General features: G+C 39.7%; 1 pseudogene; it reads right to left on the minus strand.

Annotated features, from left to right (window-relative positions):
- Window positions 1–3,470: 3,470 nt before the first annotated feature.
- LOC128627420 (COP9 signalosome complex subunit 5-like) lies at window positions 3,471–5,188 on the minus strand (annotated as a pseudogene).
- Between the last annotated feature and the right edge of the window lie 10,404 nt (window positions 5,189–15,592).

Raw genomic sequence — 15,592 nt, forward strand, 5'->3', positions numbered from 1 at the left:
TTGGGGGCTTGGACCACAACCCAGGCATGTTCTGTGACTGGGAATCAACCCAAAAACCCTTTGGTTTGCAGGCCAGCATGCAATCCACTGAACTACAGTGGCCAGGGCCTGATCTTCTTTTCTGATTGGGATAGAAAAAAAACTTTCACTGTATCAGTGACTTATACCATGTATCTCAGGGTGTATTACTTTTTAAAAAAAATTACAGGTTTTTAAAAAAGATTTTATTTATTTATCTTTAGAGGGGAAGGGAAGGAGAGAGGGAGGGAAACGTTAATGTGTGGTTGCCTCTTGTGGGTCCCCTGCTGGGAACTGGCCCGCAACCCAGGCATGTGCCCTGACTGGTAATCGAACCACGATCCCTTGGTTTGCAGGCCCATGCTCAATCCACTGAGCTATACCAGCCAGGGCTCAGGGTGTATTACTTCTAATAAAGATACCACATTTGGCACAGTGGCTGTGACTGGGGCTGCTCAATGGCTGAGTTTGTGATAGTCTATAGTCTTCATCTAAGATCCATTCATTTTCTTCTTTAAAAAGTATATTTTATTGATTGTGCTATTATAGTTGTCCCAGTTTTTCCCCCATGCCCCACTCCACTGGGTACCCCCTTCCCTCCAGCAATGCCCCCACTTGTTTCATGTCCACGGGTCATACATATAAGTTCTTTGGCTTCTACATTTTCTGCATTGTTCTTAACACCCCCTATCTATTTTGTACCTACCAATTATGCTTTTTAATCCCTATACCTTTTCCTCTATTCTTTCTCTTTCCCTGTCTTGCTGATAACCCTCCATATGATTTCTGTTTCTATGATTCTTTCTGTTCTAGTTGTTTGCTTAATTTGTTTTTGTTTTTTTTTAGATTCAGTTTTTGATAGTTGTGAGTTTGTTGTCATTTTAATGTGGTTTTTTTGCATAGTTTTGACTTTCTTTTTCTTAAGTAAGTTTCTTTAAGATTTCATAAAATAAGAGCTTGGTGATGATGAACTTCTTTAGCTTTATCTTGTCTGGAAAGCACTTTATCTGCTCTTCCATTTTAAGTGATAGCTTTGCTGGATAATCTATGTTGTAGGTCCTTGCTTTTAATCACCTTAAATACCTCTTGCCAATCTCTTCTAGCCTGCAAATTTTCTTCTGAGAAATCAGCTGATAGTCTTATGGGAACTCCTTTGTAGGTAACCCTATTCTTTTCTCTTGTTGCTTTTGAGATTCTCTCTTTATCTTTGACCTTTGGCATTTTAATTATGTTGTGTCTTGGAGTGGTCCTCTTTGGGTCTGATCTGTTTGGGACTCTCTGTGCTTCCTGGACTTGTATATCTATTTCCTTCACCCAATTAGGGAAGTTTTCTTTCATTATTTTTTCAAATAAATTTTCAATTTCTTGCTCTTCCCTTTGTCCTTGTGGCATCCCTATGATTCAGATGGTGGACATGTGGAGATGTCCCAGAGTCTTCTATTCTCTCCTTATTTTTTTAAAATTCTTTTTTCTGTATTCTGCACTGGCTGACTGTTTATTTATTCCTTATGTTCCATATAGCTGATTTATACCCTGGCTTCCTTCTCTTTATTGTTGGTTCCCTGTGGATTTTTCTTTATTTCACCTAGTGTAGCCTTCATTTCTCTCCTTATGTGTTTGCTATATTCAGTGAGATCTCTAAGTGTCCTTATCTCCACTGTTTTGAACTCTGTATCTGATAGATTGGCTATCTCCATTTCACTTAGTTCTTTTTTTTAGAGATTTTATTTATTTATTTTTAGGGAGAGAGGGAGGGAGGGAGAAAGAGAAGGAGAGAAACATTGATGTGTTAGAGTTACATTGATTGCTTGCCTCTTGCATGCCCCCAGCTGGGGTCCTGGCCTGTGACCCAGGCATGTGCTTTGACTGGGAATCAAACCAGTGACCTGTTGGTTCACAGGCCAGCACTCAATCCACTGAGCCATACCAGTCAGGAATCACTTAGTTCTTCTCTGGAGTTTTGATCTTTTCTTTCATTTGGGCTATATTTCTCTGTCTCTTCAATTTGGCAGCCTCCCTGTGTTTGTTTCTGTGTATTAGGTAGAGCTGCTTTGAATCCTTGTCTTGGTGTACCTGTTACATTGAAGGGAGTGGAGCCTTAGATATTTGCCAGGCTTCACCACTTGATTGTGCTCTATGTGAGGGAGGGTTGGGAGAGGGAACAGTGCCACTTGCTCAGCTCTTGCTTCATTTCCAGTCACTTCCTCCATTTCCCGTGTTTTACTCGCATCCTTCTAGCTGTTGCCCTGGTGCTGAATTTCAGAGTGGGTGGGTTTGCATATGTTCTAGGGCTTTGTGGGTCCTATAAATGGACTCCCCTAAGAGACCATCAGTATCTTACACCACCCCAACCCCTACTGATTTTTACAAGCAGAAGTTAATGAGGGTTTATTTTCCCAGTGCTGGAACCCTGGGCAGCATGGATTGACCTGGCGCTGGGATGTCTTGCTCCTCATGTATTCCTCCTAGTTTTTATGCACCACACATGAATATGGGACCACCCATTCTGCCAGCCCTTGCCTCACTGCTGCCACCTCACTGCCACCACACTGCATCTTCTCCACCCCCAGCTCCTTCTCTCCGCACTTCCTACCTGCCTGGATGAATATTTCTTCTTGGATTTCCACACAGTTTGATTTTCTGGCAGTTCTGGTTGTATTTTGTTTTGAGGTTAGTTGTGATCCTCCTTATGGTTTTGCAAGGAGCTGAAACATGTCTACCTATGCCTCCATCTTGGCTGGGTGTCTCTGAGATCCATTCATTTTTTGCAGGAGCTAGACTCATGAATTAAAGGGCGTATTATGGAACCAACATTCTTTTGCATTCTTAAAGTTGGGTATACCTTTAGGATGTGATACTGTTTTTGATTTGCTGTCTTGGCTGTGAGAGTGAGGAGTTGTTTCAGGGACTTCCACTTGGTTTTCCTCTCCGTGTTGGTGCTTACACCCAGGATCAATGTGGTTCAATTGCTAAATCTATTAATTTTTGTTATACACTTGGAGACCAGGAAACTAACCACGGGATCGATCTGTGGTCCTAGTGGATCCACTGTAGGATGTACCTGACCCAGGACTGCATTTATCCCCATATGCCCCAACTCTAATTGGGGAGACATGATGATGTTTCAGGGATTTAAATATTAATGTCAATTCACTCTGTTCAGTAGTCCTCAAACTGTCTCGATGTGCTCCTTTTCTCAATATGTAGTTTCCCAGGTAAATGCCCATAGATCCCTTTGGAGAAGTACAGGAGAAATCATTACAATAAATAACTTACCAAGGTGTTACAGGGTTCTTCTTTATTTTAAAGATTTTCTATTATAGGATGTTAATGTTCAGGATATTTCAGAGTACTTTATACTTCTAATCGGATTCTTGGTAACTGATTTTGAAGTACTACTTGAATATTTTTCTTATGCTGGCTTTCAGGCAAAAGTACGACTTAGTGATTGCTTAAGAGATATCAATCTGATTAAATGGTTTATACTTAATAACTTGAGATATCAATCCATGGATAGATTCTATGGTAGTTGTCTCAGGTGCTTTGGTAAATTTGTATTTCAATTTTCATTTGTGTGTTTCTAAATCCAATATGAAATTCTCTACTCCCAGCTGGGCTTCTGGCTTCTAAATTTTTTAGACAAATCAAAGCCCTGACTAGTGGTACAGTCTGCATTAGTAAGCAAGCTAGAGGAATTCAGTATTTATTCCACAAAAGCTCTGGCAATTTGTGATCTAAAGAGGACTTGAAATATGAGACTTCTAAGGACTAATAATGTTTTCAATGTACGCCAAAGCCTTCTATTTTATTAAGTGGGATAGTCCACACTCAGAAGGTGTGTTTTAGTCCTTAGCATATGTCCTGAAAGTGCCAAGATTCACATTCCCTGCAGATATTGTTCTTGTTGGGTGAATTACCACTGCTACCAATGGCTCCTGGAACTGCTGATTGAGCATCTGAGTACGAACATCAGTCCCAGAAAGCCAGCAGCCACAGCCAGGGTGGCTGTGATTCTAGCCATTTGCACTTTCCAGGCTTCCCACCTCCTGCTTAGTATTTTCTCTACTCACAGCCATGTACACATCATATGCAGCAGCCTGAGCATCTTACTTGGGTTTCAGTGCCCTCTACAGCAAAGCAAAACTGTCCATAATGATCATCATTTCACCATCTACCATGGTGTACATCACCATTTTCAGTAGATCCAATGCTGAGATTTTGAAGTAGTTCAAGTTGGTGCCTCCTTACTCCTTAGTTCAGGGCTTCACACCAGGATTTCTTGCTGCTGTTTCTTGTCATATTTATAGATTTCATTCATACTCTGGGCCTGGACACCATCATCACTGCATGTTGAAGTAGTCGCCTCCACAGCCAAGATGTAACTTTACCTTGCTAGGTATCTGGGTGTGGACTTCAGACCCTCCCCACCATAGGAGTGGACTTGTACAAGCCTCTCAAGGCAGCCACAACACTGCTACAGGGTTCTTCATTCTGTGGATCTGGCCACCTCTTCTGTTATTGGAAAACTGGTTCAGATCCTGAAACTGAGTTAGCATTTCTTAATTTTTTTGTGCACATAAATCTCAGCCTCCACTTACTTGTCTTTAAATTATTCTCTCAAGACAAGCTTAGTAGTACTCCTGTTTGCTTCCATCTAATTTTCCCACAGAGACTCCATATTCTATTAATCATCTTTGCAACTCCACAGGGTGGGGCAAAAGTAGGTTTACAGTTGTCCCTATAAAAAAAATACAATAATAATACAATAAAAAATCTTGTGTACTCACAACTGTGAGCAACTTCTGCCCTACCCTGTACAACCCTGTGCATACAGACTTCCTTGGCTGCCATTCCTGCTTTGCTGCTCATTATAATTATGACTTTCTAGTTTCTGGCAGTAAAATGCTCACCTGCTGCTTCTTTTGGGCATCATTTTTTCCCCATTATTACTTGTGAACCAGGCTTATGGAGGAGAACTGTGACTACATTTTTTAGTGATGCTGGCGCTCCTCTTACCAGCATATTCACTGTGGCTTTGGTAAATTAAATAGCATATCTTCTTGGTCTTCCAGTGGAACATAATCAACTGTTGGGCCTTCTATGCATCCATTTTACTCTGTACAGTTCCCTGAGCCTTTCAAGCCTACCTACCATCATCTTCCACAGCCATTCTGGTATTGCAGCTTCACTCAGTGTGGGCCATGACTCTTTCCATGTTTCTATGAGCCACCCTAGTAACAAGTTCACAGAATCTTCCGGGGACCTTGCCAGGGTGTGAAATTCTTCATCTTGAGGAGATGGGGGATATGGGGAAATGATGGTTAAAAGGTACAAATTTCTAGCTCTAAGATGAGTAATGTATAGCATGATAGCTGCAATTAACAGTATTATATTATATACTTGAAAGTTGTGAAGAGAGTAGATCTTAAATATTATAACTGCAAAAAAGAAATGGCAGTTATGTAAGGGTAAGGTGGTGTTAAATACCTTTATTGTGGTAATCATTTCTCAATGTATATGTGTATCAAGTCATTGTATGCTACACTTTAAACATAATACCTCAGTAAAGCTAGAAAATAATTCTTCATCACAGGAGAATGCTCCTTAGCAAATAAACTCTTCCCTGTCCAATTTTATGTTCTGCTGCTCTTAATTAAGCACGTTCAGAATCTAGTCCCACATGTACTTGCCAGGTTTTTGTTGTTATGTACTGGCTAGATTTTGCAGCTTTCTTTGATTATAGTTCCTTTCCTCTTACAAGGACCAGCACGTACTTGGCTGGTTATGCTGCAATTTAATATTAATTATAGGCCTAGAAGGTAGGAAGGGAGGGGCGGATAGGTTCTGAGGAGGGCATGTATTACTTGCAGGGGAGAGGCCTCTGAATGATCTTCTAGCACTCGGGATAGGGATGAGTGGAGGTTGGGTTATTAGCTCTCGGTAGTAAGGAGGAAACTTCTATAGACTCAGTGGGTTAAGAGAAGTCTAGGGAGTCAAAATCTTTGTGGGTGTCCACCAGATGTCCATATTCTATCTGTTCCAGTTGAAGGTTTTCCCAACCTAGTTCTCGACTGTTACACACAAACCTGTTTTGGTTGCACACATACTTGTCTTTGAAGTTCCATTACTCTGAGAATTCCATTCTGGACTTGCTTCCTCTGCCCCTACCCCAACGGGAGAGGAGAGCTTTTTGTGTGCAACTGAAGAGGTCCTCTGGCTTTCATAGCTGGCTTTCTTACCTTTATTTACCTTTACTTGTTACTTACCTTTATTTGCCCATTATCTATGTTAGAGCATCAGTGGGGTTTAGAAACACTAATCTAATCCCATTACCCTTATAGTTACTAGTTCTTCCATGCCAGTGCATTCCCTTCTATCAGGAAATTTTTCTAATTTACCACCAGGCAAGTTTTAACAACTACATTGCCACTTGGTGTTATTTGTGCCCCATCCACCTATTGGTTATGGTAGGGACCCCACAGTCAGGCAGTGAGTGCTCTTGTTCCAAAGCCCCTTCTTATTGCCTTATTTTGAGACTACTCCTATCACCAACTTCTGTAGGTTGGGTTCCCTGGAAGTTGCATTGAGATGGTAATAGGAGTGCAAGATGTGTGTTAGGGACAGACTCCTATTAAAGGCAAGGGGAAGTGGCAGTATTGAGCAGAGAAAGAAGTTGAACTGTGAAGTAGGCCTGACAAAGCCTTAGCCAGCTCAATGGGGAGCTCTAGAATTGTCAGGCTAAAGCTGTGCTTTTAAGTCCCTAACTTGCTCAGTTACTGGCTGTGGGCCACCCTCAAAAACATACAATTTCTTGAGAAGTAGTTCTTTTCAGCTGAGGCAGTCTTTAATGGAGCCGACAGCTAGAGATGATCTGCTTGTCATTTTGTTTGTTGCTGGATAGAAAGTCCATCCTAGAAGGGAGAGCTGAGTGGTGCATCTCCATGTTTATTATAAGCTTCTACATTTTTAAAATATATTTTATTGAATATCCTATTGCAGTTGTCCCAATTTTTCTCCCTTTACCACCCTCTGGTACCCTCTATTCCATCCAGGAATGCCCCACCTGAGTTCATGTCCATGGATCATACATATAAGTTATTTGGCTTCTCCATTTCCTATACCATTCTTAACCTCCCCCTGTCTATTTTTGTACCTATCAATTATGCTTCTTAATTCCTGAAACTTTTCTCCCATTCTCCCTTTCCCCTCTCCCCTGATAATCTTCCATGTGACTTCCATTTCTGTGATTCTGTTCCCGTTCTAGATTTTTGCTTAGTTTGTTTTTTTAGATTCAGTTGTTGATAGTTGTGAATTTGTTGCCATTTTAATGTTCACAGTTTTGATCTTCTTTTTCTTTAAATTTTTTAAAATCCCTTTTTGAAAGGTATTATTTTATTTATTTTTAGAGAGAGGAGAAGAGAGGGAGAAAGAGAGGGAGAGAAACATCAATGCACGGTTGCCTCTCATGTGTCCCCTGCTGGGGTTTGGCCTGCAACCCAGGCATGTGCCCTGAACTGGGAATCGAACAGGTGGCCGTTTGGTTCACAGGCCCACACACAATCCACTGAGCTACACCAGCCAGGGTGATCTTATTTTTCTTAAAGAAGTCTCTTTAATATTTCATGTAATAATGGCTTGGTGATGATAAACTCCTTTAGCTCTACCTTGTCTGGGAAGCACTTTATCTGCCCTTCCATTTAAATAATAGCTTTGCTGGATAGAGTAATCTATGTTGTGGGTCCTTGCTTTTAATCACCTTGAATACCTCTTGCCAATCTCTTCTAGCCTGCAAATTTTCTTCTGAGAAATCAGCTGATAGTCTTATGGGAACTCCTTTGTAGGTAACCCTATCCTTTTTTCTTGTTGCTTTTAAGAGTCTCTCTTTAACCGTTGGCATTTTAATTATGTTGTGTCTCGGAGTGGTCCTCTTTGGGTCTGACCTGTTTGGGACTCTCTGTGCTTCCTGGACTTGTATATCTATTTCCTTCACCCAATTAGGGAAGTTTTCTTTCATTATTTTTTCAAATAAATTTTCAATTTCTTGCTCTTCCCTTTGTCCTTGTGGCATCCCTATGATTCAGATGGTGGACATGTGGAGATGTCCCAGAGGCTTCTTATATTCTCCACATTTTTTGGAATCTTGTTTCTTTTTGCTGTTCTGGTTAAATGTTTATTTCTTCCTTATGTTTTTTTTTAAAAGATTTTATTTATTTATCTTTAGAGGGGAAGCAGAGAAGGAGAGAAACATCAATGTATGGTTGCCTTTCATGCATCCCCTGCTGGGAACTGGCCTGCAGGGAACCAGCCTACAACCCAGGCATGTGCCCTGACTGGGAATTGAACTGCAATTCTCCTTTTCGCAGACCTGTGCTTAATCCACTGAGCTATACCAGCCAGGGCTCTTCCTTATGTTTTAAATCTTTGATTTGAATTCTGCCTTCCTCCCCTTCACTGTTGGTTCCCTGTAGAATTTTTTTTTTATTTCACTTAGTGTAACCTTCATTTTTGCCTGGGTTTTTTATGTTGTTGCCATACTCAATGAGTTTTTTGAGCATCCTGATAACCAGTGTTTTGAACTCTGTTGATTATCTCTGTTTTCTTCAATTCTTTTCCTGTTCTTTCATTTGGGTAATATTTCTTTGTCCCCTCAGTTTGGCTGCCTCCCTGTGTTTGTTTCTGTGTATTAGCTAGAGCTGCTTTGACTCCCTGTCTTGGTAGCATGGCCTACTGTAGAAAAGGCACCTGTAAATTGTGTGGAGCAGAACCTTAGATAATTGCCAGGATAGGGCAACCTGCTTCACCACTTTGTGGCTCTGCGTCTTGGAGGGCTGAGAGAGGGGACAGTGTTGCTGCCTGACTTCTGGAGGTTTGCCTGGCACTTGCCCTGTTTCCAGTCACTTCGCCCACTCTCCATATGTGACCGGTGCCCTTCCAGCTGTTGCCCTGGTGGTGCATCCCAGAGTGAGTTGGTTTGCATATGTTCTAAGACCATGTGGGCCATTTAAGCCAAATTTCCTGAAAATCTGGCAGTTTCTTTTGCTGCCCCAACCCCCCACTGGTTTTTACAGCTAGAAGTTATGGCACTGGATCCCTGGGCTGTGTAGTTTGTCCTGGGACTTTGATTGCTTGCTCCCAAGCTATCCCTCCTGATTTTTATCCACCCCACATGAATGTGGGACTGCCGTTCTGCTGCCGCCCCCACCTCTCTGCTCCACACCGCATCTTCTTGCCTCTCTGCCCATCTTTACAACTCTGCCCCACCCACCTGCCTGAATGCATGTGGCTTCTTTCAATCCTTGGTTGTCAAACTTCCATACAGTTTGATTTTCTGATGGTTCTGGGTGTTATTTGTCTTGAGGTTCAGTTTAATCACTCTGTGGTTGCACGAGGAGGCGAAGCATGTCTACCTATACCTCCATCTGGACTGGAAGTCATTTTCTAGATTTTTAAGAAAGATTTTATTTATTTATTTTTAGAGATGGGAAGGGAGTGAGAAAGAGGAAGTGAAAAAGAGAGGGAGAGAAACATCAGTGTGTGGTTGCCACTTGAGCGCCCCCTACTGGAGATCTGGCCTGCAACCCAGGCATGTGCCCTGACTGGGAATTGAACCGGTGACTCTTTCGTTCGCAATCTGGTGCTCAATCCACTGAGCCACGCCAGCCAGGGCTATCTTCTAGATTTGTATTCACCAGATATAGCACATAAAAATACACGGTGCCATGCTAAATTTTCATTCTAAATAAATGACTAATAATGTTTTTAATATGTCTGTTCCCTATATTGCTTTGTAGGCACTGAATAAATGTACCCCTTATCATTGTAACCAGACTTAAGGGTCAGATTCGGACTAATGAGCAACATTACATTGAATTTTGTCTTCACCCCACCTTCTCACAAAAGCCCAGATGATCTTTCACATGCATTCTTAAAATAGAAACCTACTAGGTCCCTCAGTCTCCTGTAGGACATCTGCTGCTGTCCTTTGGGTACCTTTTCCTGGCACACCACAGGCTGAATTGTTAGTTTGTGGTGAAGTGGTGGAGAATCCCTTTCTTCTTTTAAGGGTATATTCCATTAGAAGGCTATCAGGAAGTGCTATCTGTGTCCAAATGTCTTACACTGTGAACTGGAATATCTTTTGAAAATTTTCCTTAGACACCACTACTCACCATTGGAATCACTCAGAGGTTTATGGAAGGTAATTTTGGAAACATGGTATATTGAGAATTGCCCTTTTCCTTTGAACAGTAAGATTTTATTAGTTCTTTGTGCCTGTTTCTTCCTTTAGGTTATATTTCCCCCCAGAATGATCCTCATAATATGATTTTGGGGAGTAAAGGGATGGAGAGAGGCAAACTGTGCCAGGTAGACCTTTCGTCAGGATTCAGATTTCAGCATGTTGTATGAACTGGATCAGAAGTCATTTTGGTTTAATTTTTTTTCTGAAGAAAGGAGGATTTTGAATTAGTGTGAAGCAAGCATGTAATGGAATACTGTATTGCCTATCTCAGATATTGGTTCCATGACCTGACTCAGTGGCCTCATATCCAGTTCTGTGGAGAAAAAGGCTGAATGTGGTAACTGAAGAAGCTTTCACAAGGGACTCTTTGAGATATGGGAACAAGTAGTACTCCTTGAGTTCAGGAGCTAAAGCATGGCCAAGAGTGAGGACATGACATTGCTCTGACAGCTTAAAAATTGGTAGCTGTTGGATGATTGGGTGATAGCACTTTAGGCAGCATTGCAGTCATTTCATGGTGGGTACCAGCAATGTGGCAAAAGCTAGAAATCCTTAATCTAGTTTTAAGGCAGTGAATATGTTGAGTGAAACGGAAGAGGAAGAATGATAGACATTAGTTAAAATAAATGTATCAAGTAGGCACTCAAAAATATTTACTGAATGAATGGGTAAATGGATGGGAATTGCATACAATAGGGGTAATTTCATAAATAGACTAGCAGTAGTCGTGCAAGTGAACTCACCAGAGGGACTGTAGAAAGGCCATTTTGCTGCAGTTTATTATTCCGCATTGCCTAAAATTGCATATTAGAGATTCTTGTTGTGGGTTAAGGTCCTGCTTTCTATAAGATTCCCTATGAAATTGAAAAAAATCTTCAGAAAAAGGTAATAAATTACCTTCAATTCACTACAGCACACAGACATACATTAGAAAACCCACCCCCCACATTAAAACTGAAAGGAAGTAGTGAGTGTGGGGTGAGGCGTTTGTTTGACCAGAGGGAGGAGAGAAATAGCATAAGCATTTTGGTGGGAAGAAGAAAGGAATTTCCTAGGATTCTATTTGTCTGGCCCTATTTGTCACTATAGATAGAGGTGTGAAAATTGCAACCCTTAATGGGAAGACAGGAGAGTGAAGGAAAATAAAAAAGAAAAAATTACTTTGTTATCTTTTATTAGAGAGGAGACCAAGAAGCTAAGTGCTTATTATATTTTTACAAAACTTGAAAAAATGGCCATAATTATTCCTTCCATATGAGGCTTCATGTTTTATACTATGTGACTTAACACTCTGGCCAGAAGAGACTGGGGACCAGGGATTGGTACTGTAGTGAAGACACACATCTGCTGCTATTAGGCAACCTGATCTGAATAGACACTGTCTTTGGAATGGTGATTAACTCAGACAAGAAGAGTCTCTCTCAGGAGTTCTAGAATTCTGGGCCAATGGCAGCAGAGTAGGAAGAGAGAAAGACCGAGGGACACTAAGTCACAAGAAGTAATTAGTTCATTAAACAAATACTGAGTATCTATTATGTGCCAGGCACTACTCTAAGATGCTGAAGATGCAGTAGTCAACAAAAGTTTGTCTTTATGGGTTTACATGATAGTTGGTGAGGCTGGCAAAAAGGAAAGAATAATTATATAATATTATTTCAGATATTGATAAATCCAGAAAGAAAAATAAACCAGAGAAGGGAATAGAGTTCCTTTAGATTGGGTGGCCAAGGAAGGCCCTTTTAGGAGGCTGCTAGAGAGAGCCATCTAGGAAGAGCATGAGGAAGAAAGCCATGAGAACCCCGGCTGGAAGAGTCTTTATAGCAGAGAAAAGAATTTGAGTTAGGACTATGCCGGTCATGTTTGAGGAACAGCAAGAGGATGGCCAATGCTTCTGCTGGAGCAATGGAAGGTAGGTAATGACTGGTTGCTGATGAGATCGGGATGTATCCAGGGATTAAATTTTATAAAGCCCTATAAACCATGGTGAGGCACTGCTTTATTTTAAATGTGATGGGAAGTCATTGGAGGATTTTGATCAGGAAAGTGACATGAAATGATATGTACTTTAACAAGACCTTAGGAGACTGTGGGGAGAACTGACTGAGGGAGAAAATATGGAAGTGGAATGATGGGTTAGAAATCATTTGCATAGTCCAGAAGAGAGATGATGGTGGCTTGAAATAGGGTATTAGCTGTGGAAGTCATAAGAAGTGGTTGAATTCAGGCTATATTTTGGATCTAGAACTACCAGGATTTGCTAATGATTTTGTTGTTGCATTTGAGAAAGAGAAGATTGAAGGATGACTTAAAAACTAGCAGAGTTACTATAAGATAAGGCAATACATACCTGAGACAGAGGAGATCGTAGATGAGCATGTTATCAGGGCCACTAGTTGGTTACTAGAGCTGCTATTTAGTCTTTAAAACCTCTTTCGTATTCTGGACAATACGGAGCTATTTTTACATGTCTCTTTGCTGTCTGGATGTGTGGCAGCTCAGTCAGTTTCCTTTCTTCCCTGTGTTTTCTTGCAGCGAGCCTGCATTATCTCAGTACATCTATATCGCTTGCAGCATGAAAGACCCTACATTCTGCTGAGCGTGCCCCAGGTTCACATAAATATTATTAATGTTTATAATGCTTAACCCAAAGTCTTGGAAGCATCATCAAACATTAAGCTTTAATCTCGAAAAGCTCTGGTAACTCAGTTTTATCCTAATGCTTCATATTTTAATAAAGGTTTTAAAAAGCAAATTTTAAAATATTTGAAATTTAAAAATTACCTGAATAGAGACATACCATGATTTTATTCAAAATTATGTAGTTATTTGAATAGTTCTTTTCAATACCCCAACAACAGGCAAGCTCCTTGAGAACAGGAGCTCTATCTGTTCTCTGCTGTAGGTGCCTCGCCTGGTCCCGAACAAGTGGTTGAGTAGATGTGAAGCAGGAATGAATGAATTGCCGTGTGCTAACACTTCATTTGGACTGTTTAATTTATATTACATTAAATAATCACTTGTCCATCACATTTTCCCCTTGGGGTATTCTGAGATATTTAGTAATTTGGCACAAAACCTCTTTACACTCATTGTAGTTATTGATTTTTAAAAAAGACAGAACTACAGAGGGTAGATTTCAACTTGTAGTTGTTGAGCCAGAAACTTGTTTACTTAAAAAAAAAACAACTAAATTTTGGATGTTACAGAAAAATAAATCTAACTAAAATAAGAAGAGGGTTTTTTTTGTAGCATCTCTGTGCAAATTATTATTAGCACTGCTAATCCAAGAGCTTAATCATTGGAATTATACCTATGTCATCACCAGATGCAAGCTTTCTGAACCTAACAATAAATACACGATTTTAAATAATTTTAGTATAATTTTAAAAAGAAACAAAAATGTAAACATTTTCCTCCAAGCTAGCTTATTGGTCCAAAGCTAACCCATTTATAAGTGAATATTTAAAAAATATGCCATTGTGTTTCTAAATTATAGTTTTCCTTCCATGTAAAACAAAAATAGATATCTGTGAATGGTAGTTGTTATGAAAACAGAGTTTTAGTGGATGCACCGATATAATTAGAAAAAAATAGAGAAAGATTTTCAAACAAACTCAATCTTCAAGACAAGAAACTAACTTTTGTTAAAAATGGAAACCTACCACCAGCCACATCTGTCAATGAAATGTTTTGTAGACAGGCTTGGGAAAAAGTAGGTTGTGGAGACTCAAATTGAACTTGTAAAATTATAGTGCGTTACAGATGTAAAAACTGGTATAAGAAGTTGGCCCACAGCTTTTCTTGCCCAGTATTTAGTTTCTACTACTAGAACTAGGGGATATGTTATAAGAGGGCTTTCTCTTTCTTGTATTTGTGTCAAAAGGTTAGGTTGATACACTGCAAATTTGCTTAAGTTATTATGACTCTATCATATGTCATTTAAAATAATTTTGAAATTATTTATCAGCAGTTTGTACTTCCTTATGGATATCCAATTTTCCCAGCTTGTATGTTGAAGAGACTGTTCTTTCCCAATGAATGGTCTTGGCACTCTTGTTAAAAATCAGTTGACCATAAAATATAAGGGTTTATACATGGGCACATTAATTCAATTTCATTGATGTATACAGTCAGCCCTTCATATCTGTGGGTTCAGTATCCATGGATTCTACTAACTACAGATTGAAAATATTTAAAAAAATAGTTACCTTGTTGCTGACCTGTATACTATGTAGTTAGGGCTATGATGGTTGCTTCTGTATTGAATATGTACAGACATTTTCCTTGTTATCATTCCCCAAGCAATACAGTATGACAACTATTTATATTGCATTTACATTGTACTAGGTGTTAGAAGTGATCTAAATGATTTAAAGTATATGGGAGGATATGGTAGGTTATATGCAAATACCACACCAGGGAACCGAAGCATCCTTGGATTTTGGTGTCTGTGGGATCCTGGAACCAATTCCTCCTCAGATACTGAGATACAAATAATGTATGTCTTTGTGCCTGTACCACACTGTTTTGATTATTGTCACTTTGCAATAAACTTTGAAACCAGGAAACCTGGGTTCTCCAACTCTGTTTTTCTTTTTCAAGATTGTTCTATTTGAAGACCCTTGCAATGCTGTATGAATTTTAGGCTAAGCTTTTGCATTTCTGCAAAAATGGATATTGGGGTTTTTATATGGATCACTTTGAATCTGTAGTTCAGTTTGGGGAAGTATTGCTATCCTAAAGATACTAAGTCTTCCAATCCATGTACACAGACAGAATGTCTTCTTATATTTATTTAGGTGTTCTATAATTTCTTTTAAAGAGATATATCTTTTAAAGATTTTATTTATTTTAGACAGAGAGGAAGGGAGGGAGAAAGAGACAGAAACATCAATGTGTGGTTGCCTATCTCACACCTCATACTGAGGACCTGATCTGGCCAGCAAACCAGCATGTGCCCTGACTGGGAATAGATCCAGTGACCCTTTGGTTCCCCGGCTGGTGCTCAGTCCTTTGAGCCACAACAGCCAGGTCTGGTGTTCTCTATTTCTTTTATCAACACTCAGTAGTTTTAAGTGTACAGGTCTTGCAACTGCTTGTATAAATTTATTCCTAAGTATTTTATTATTTTTGCTATCATACGTGAAATTGTTTCTTAATGTTCTTTTTCGATTGTTTATTGTTAGTGTATATAAATGCAGTTGATTTTTGAATGTTGATCTTATATGCTGCAATTTTTCTGAATTAGTTTGTTGGTTAATTTTTGTGGAATTGGCATTGCAGATCATTGTGAAAATGTGTCTATCCAATAAATAATTCTGAAAAAATTGATTA

This window comes from Artibeus jamaicensis, unplaced genomic scaffold, assembly GCF_021234435.1.
Source record: "Artibeus jamaicensis isolate MK-2021 breed Jamaican fruit bat unplaced genomic scaffold, CSHL_Jam_final contig_391, whole genome shotgun sequence".
In the NCBI taxonomy this organism is placed as follows: Eukaryota; Metazoa; Chordata; class Mammalia; order Chiroptera; family Phyllostomidae; genus Artibeus; species Artibeus jamaicensis.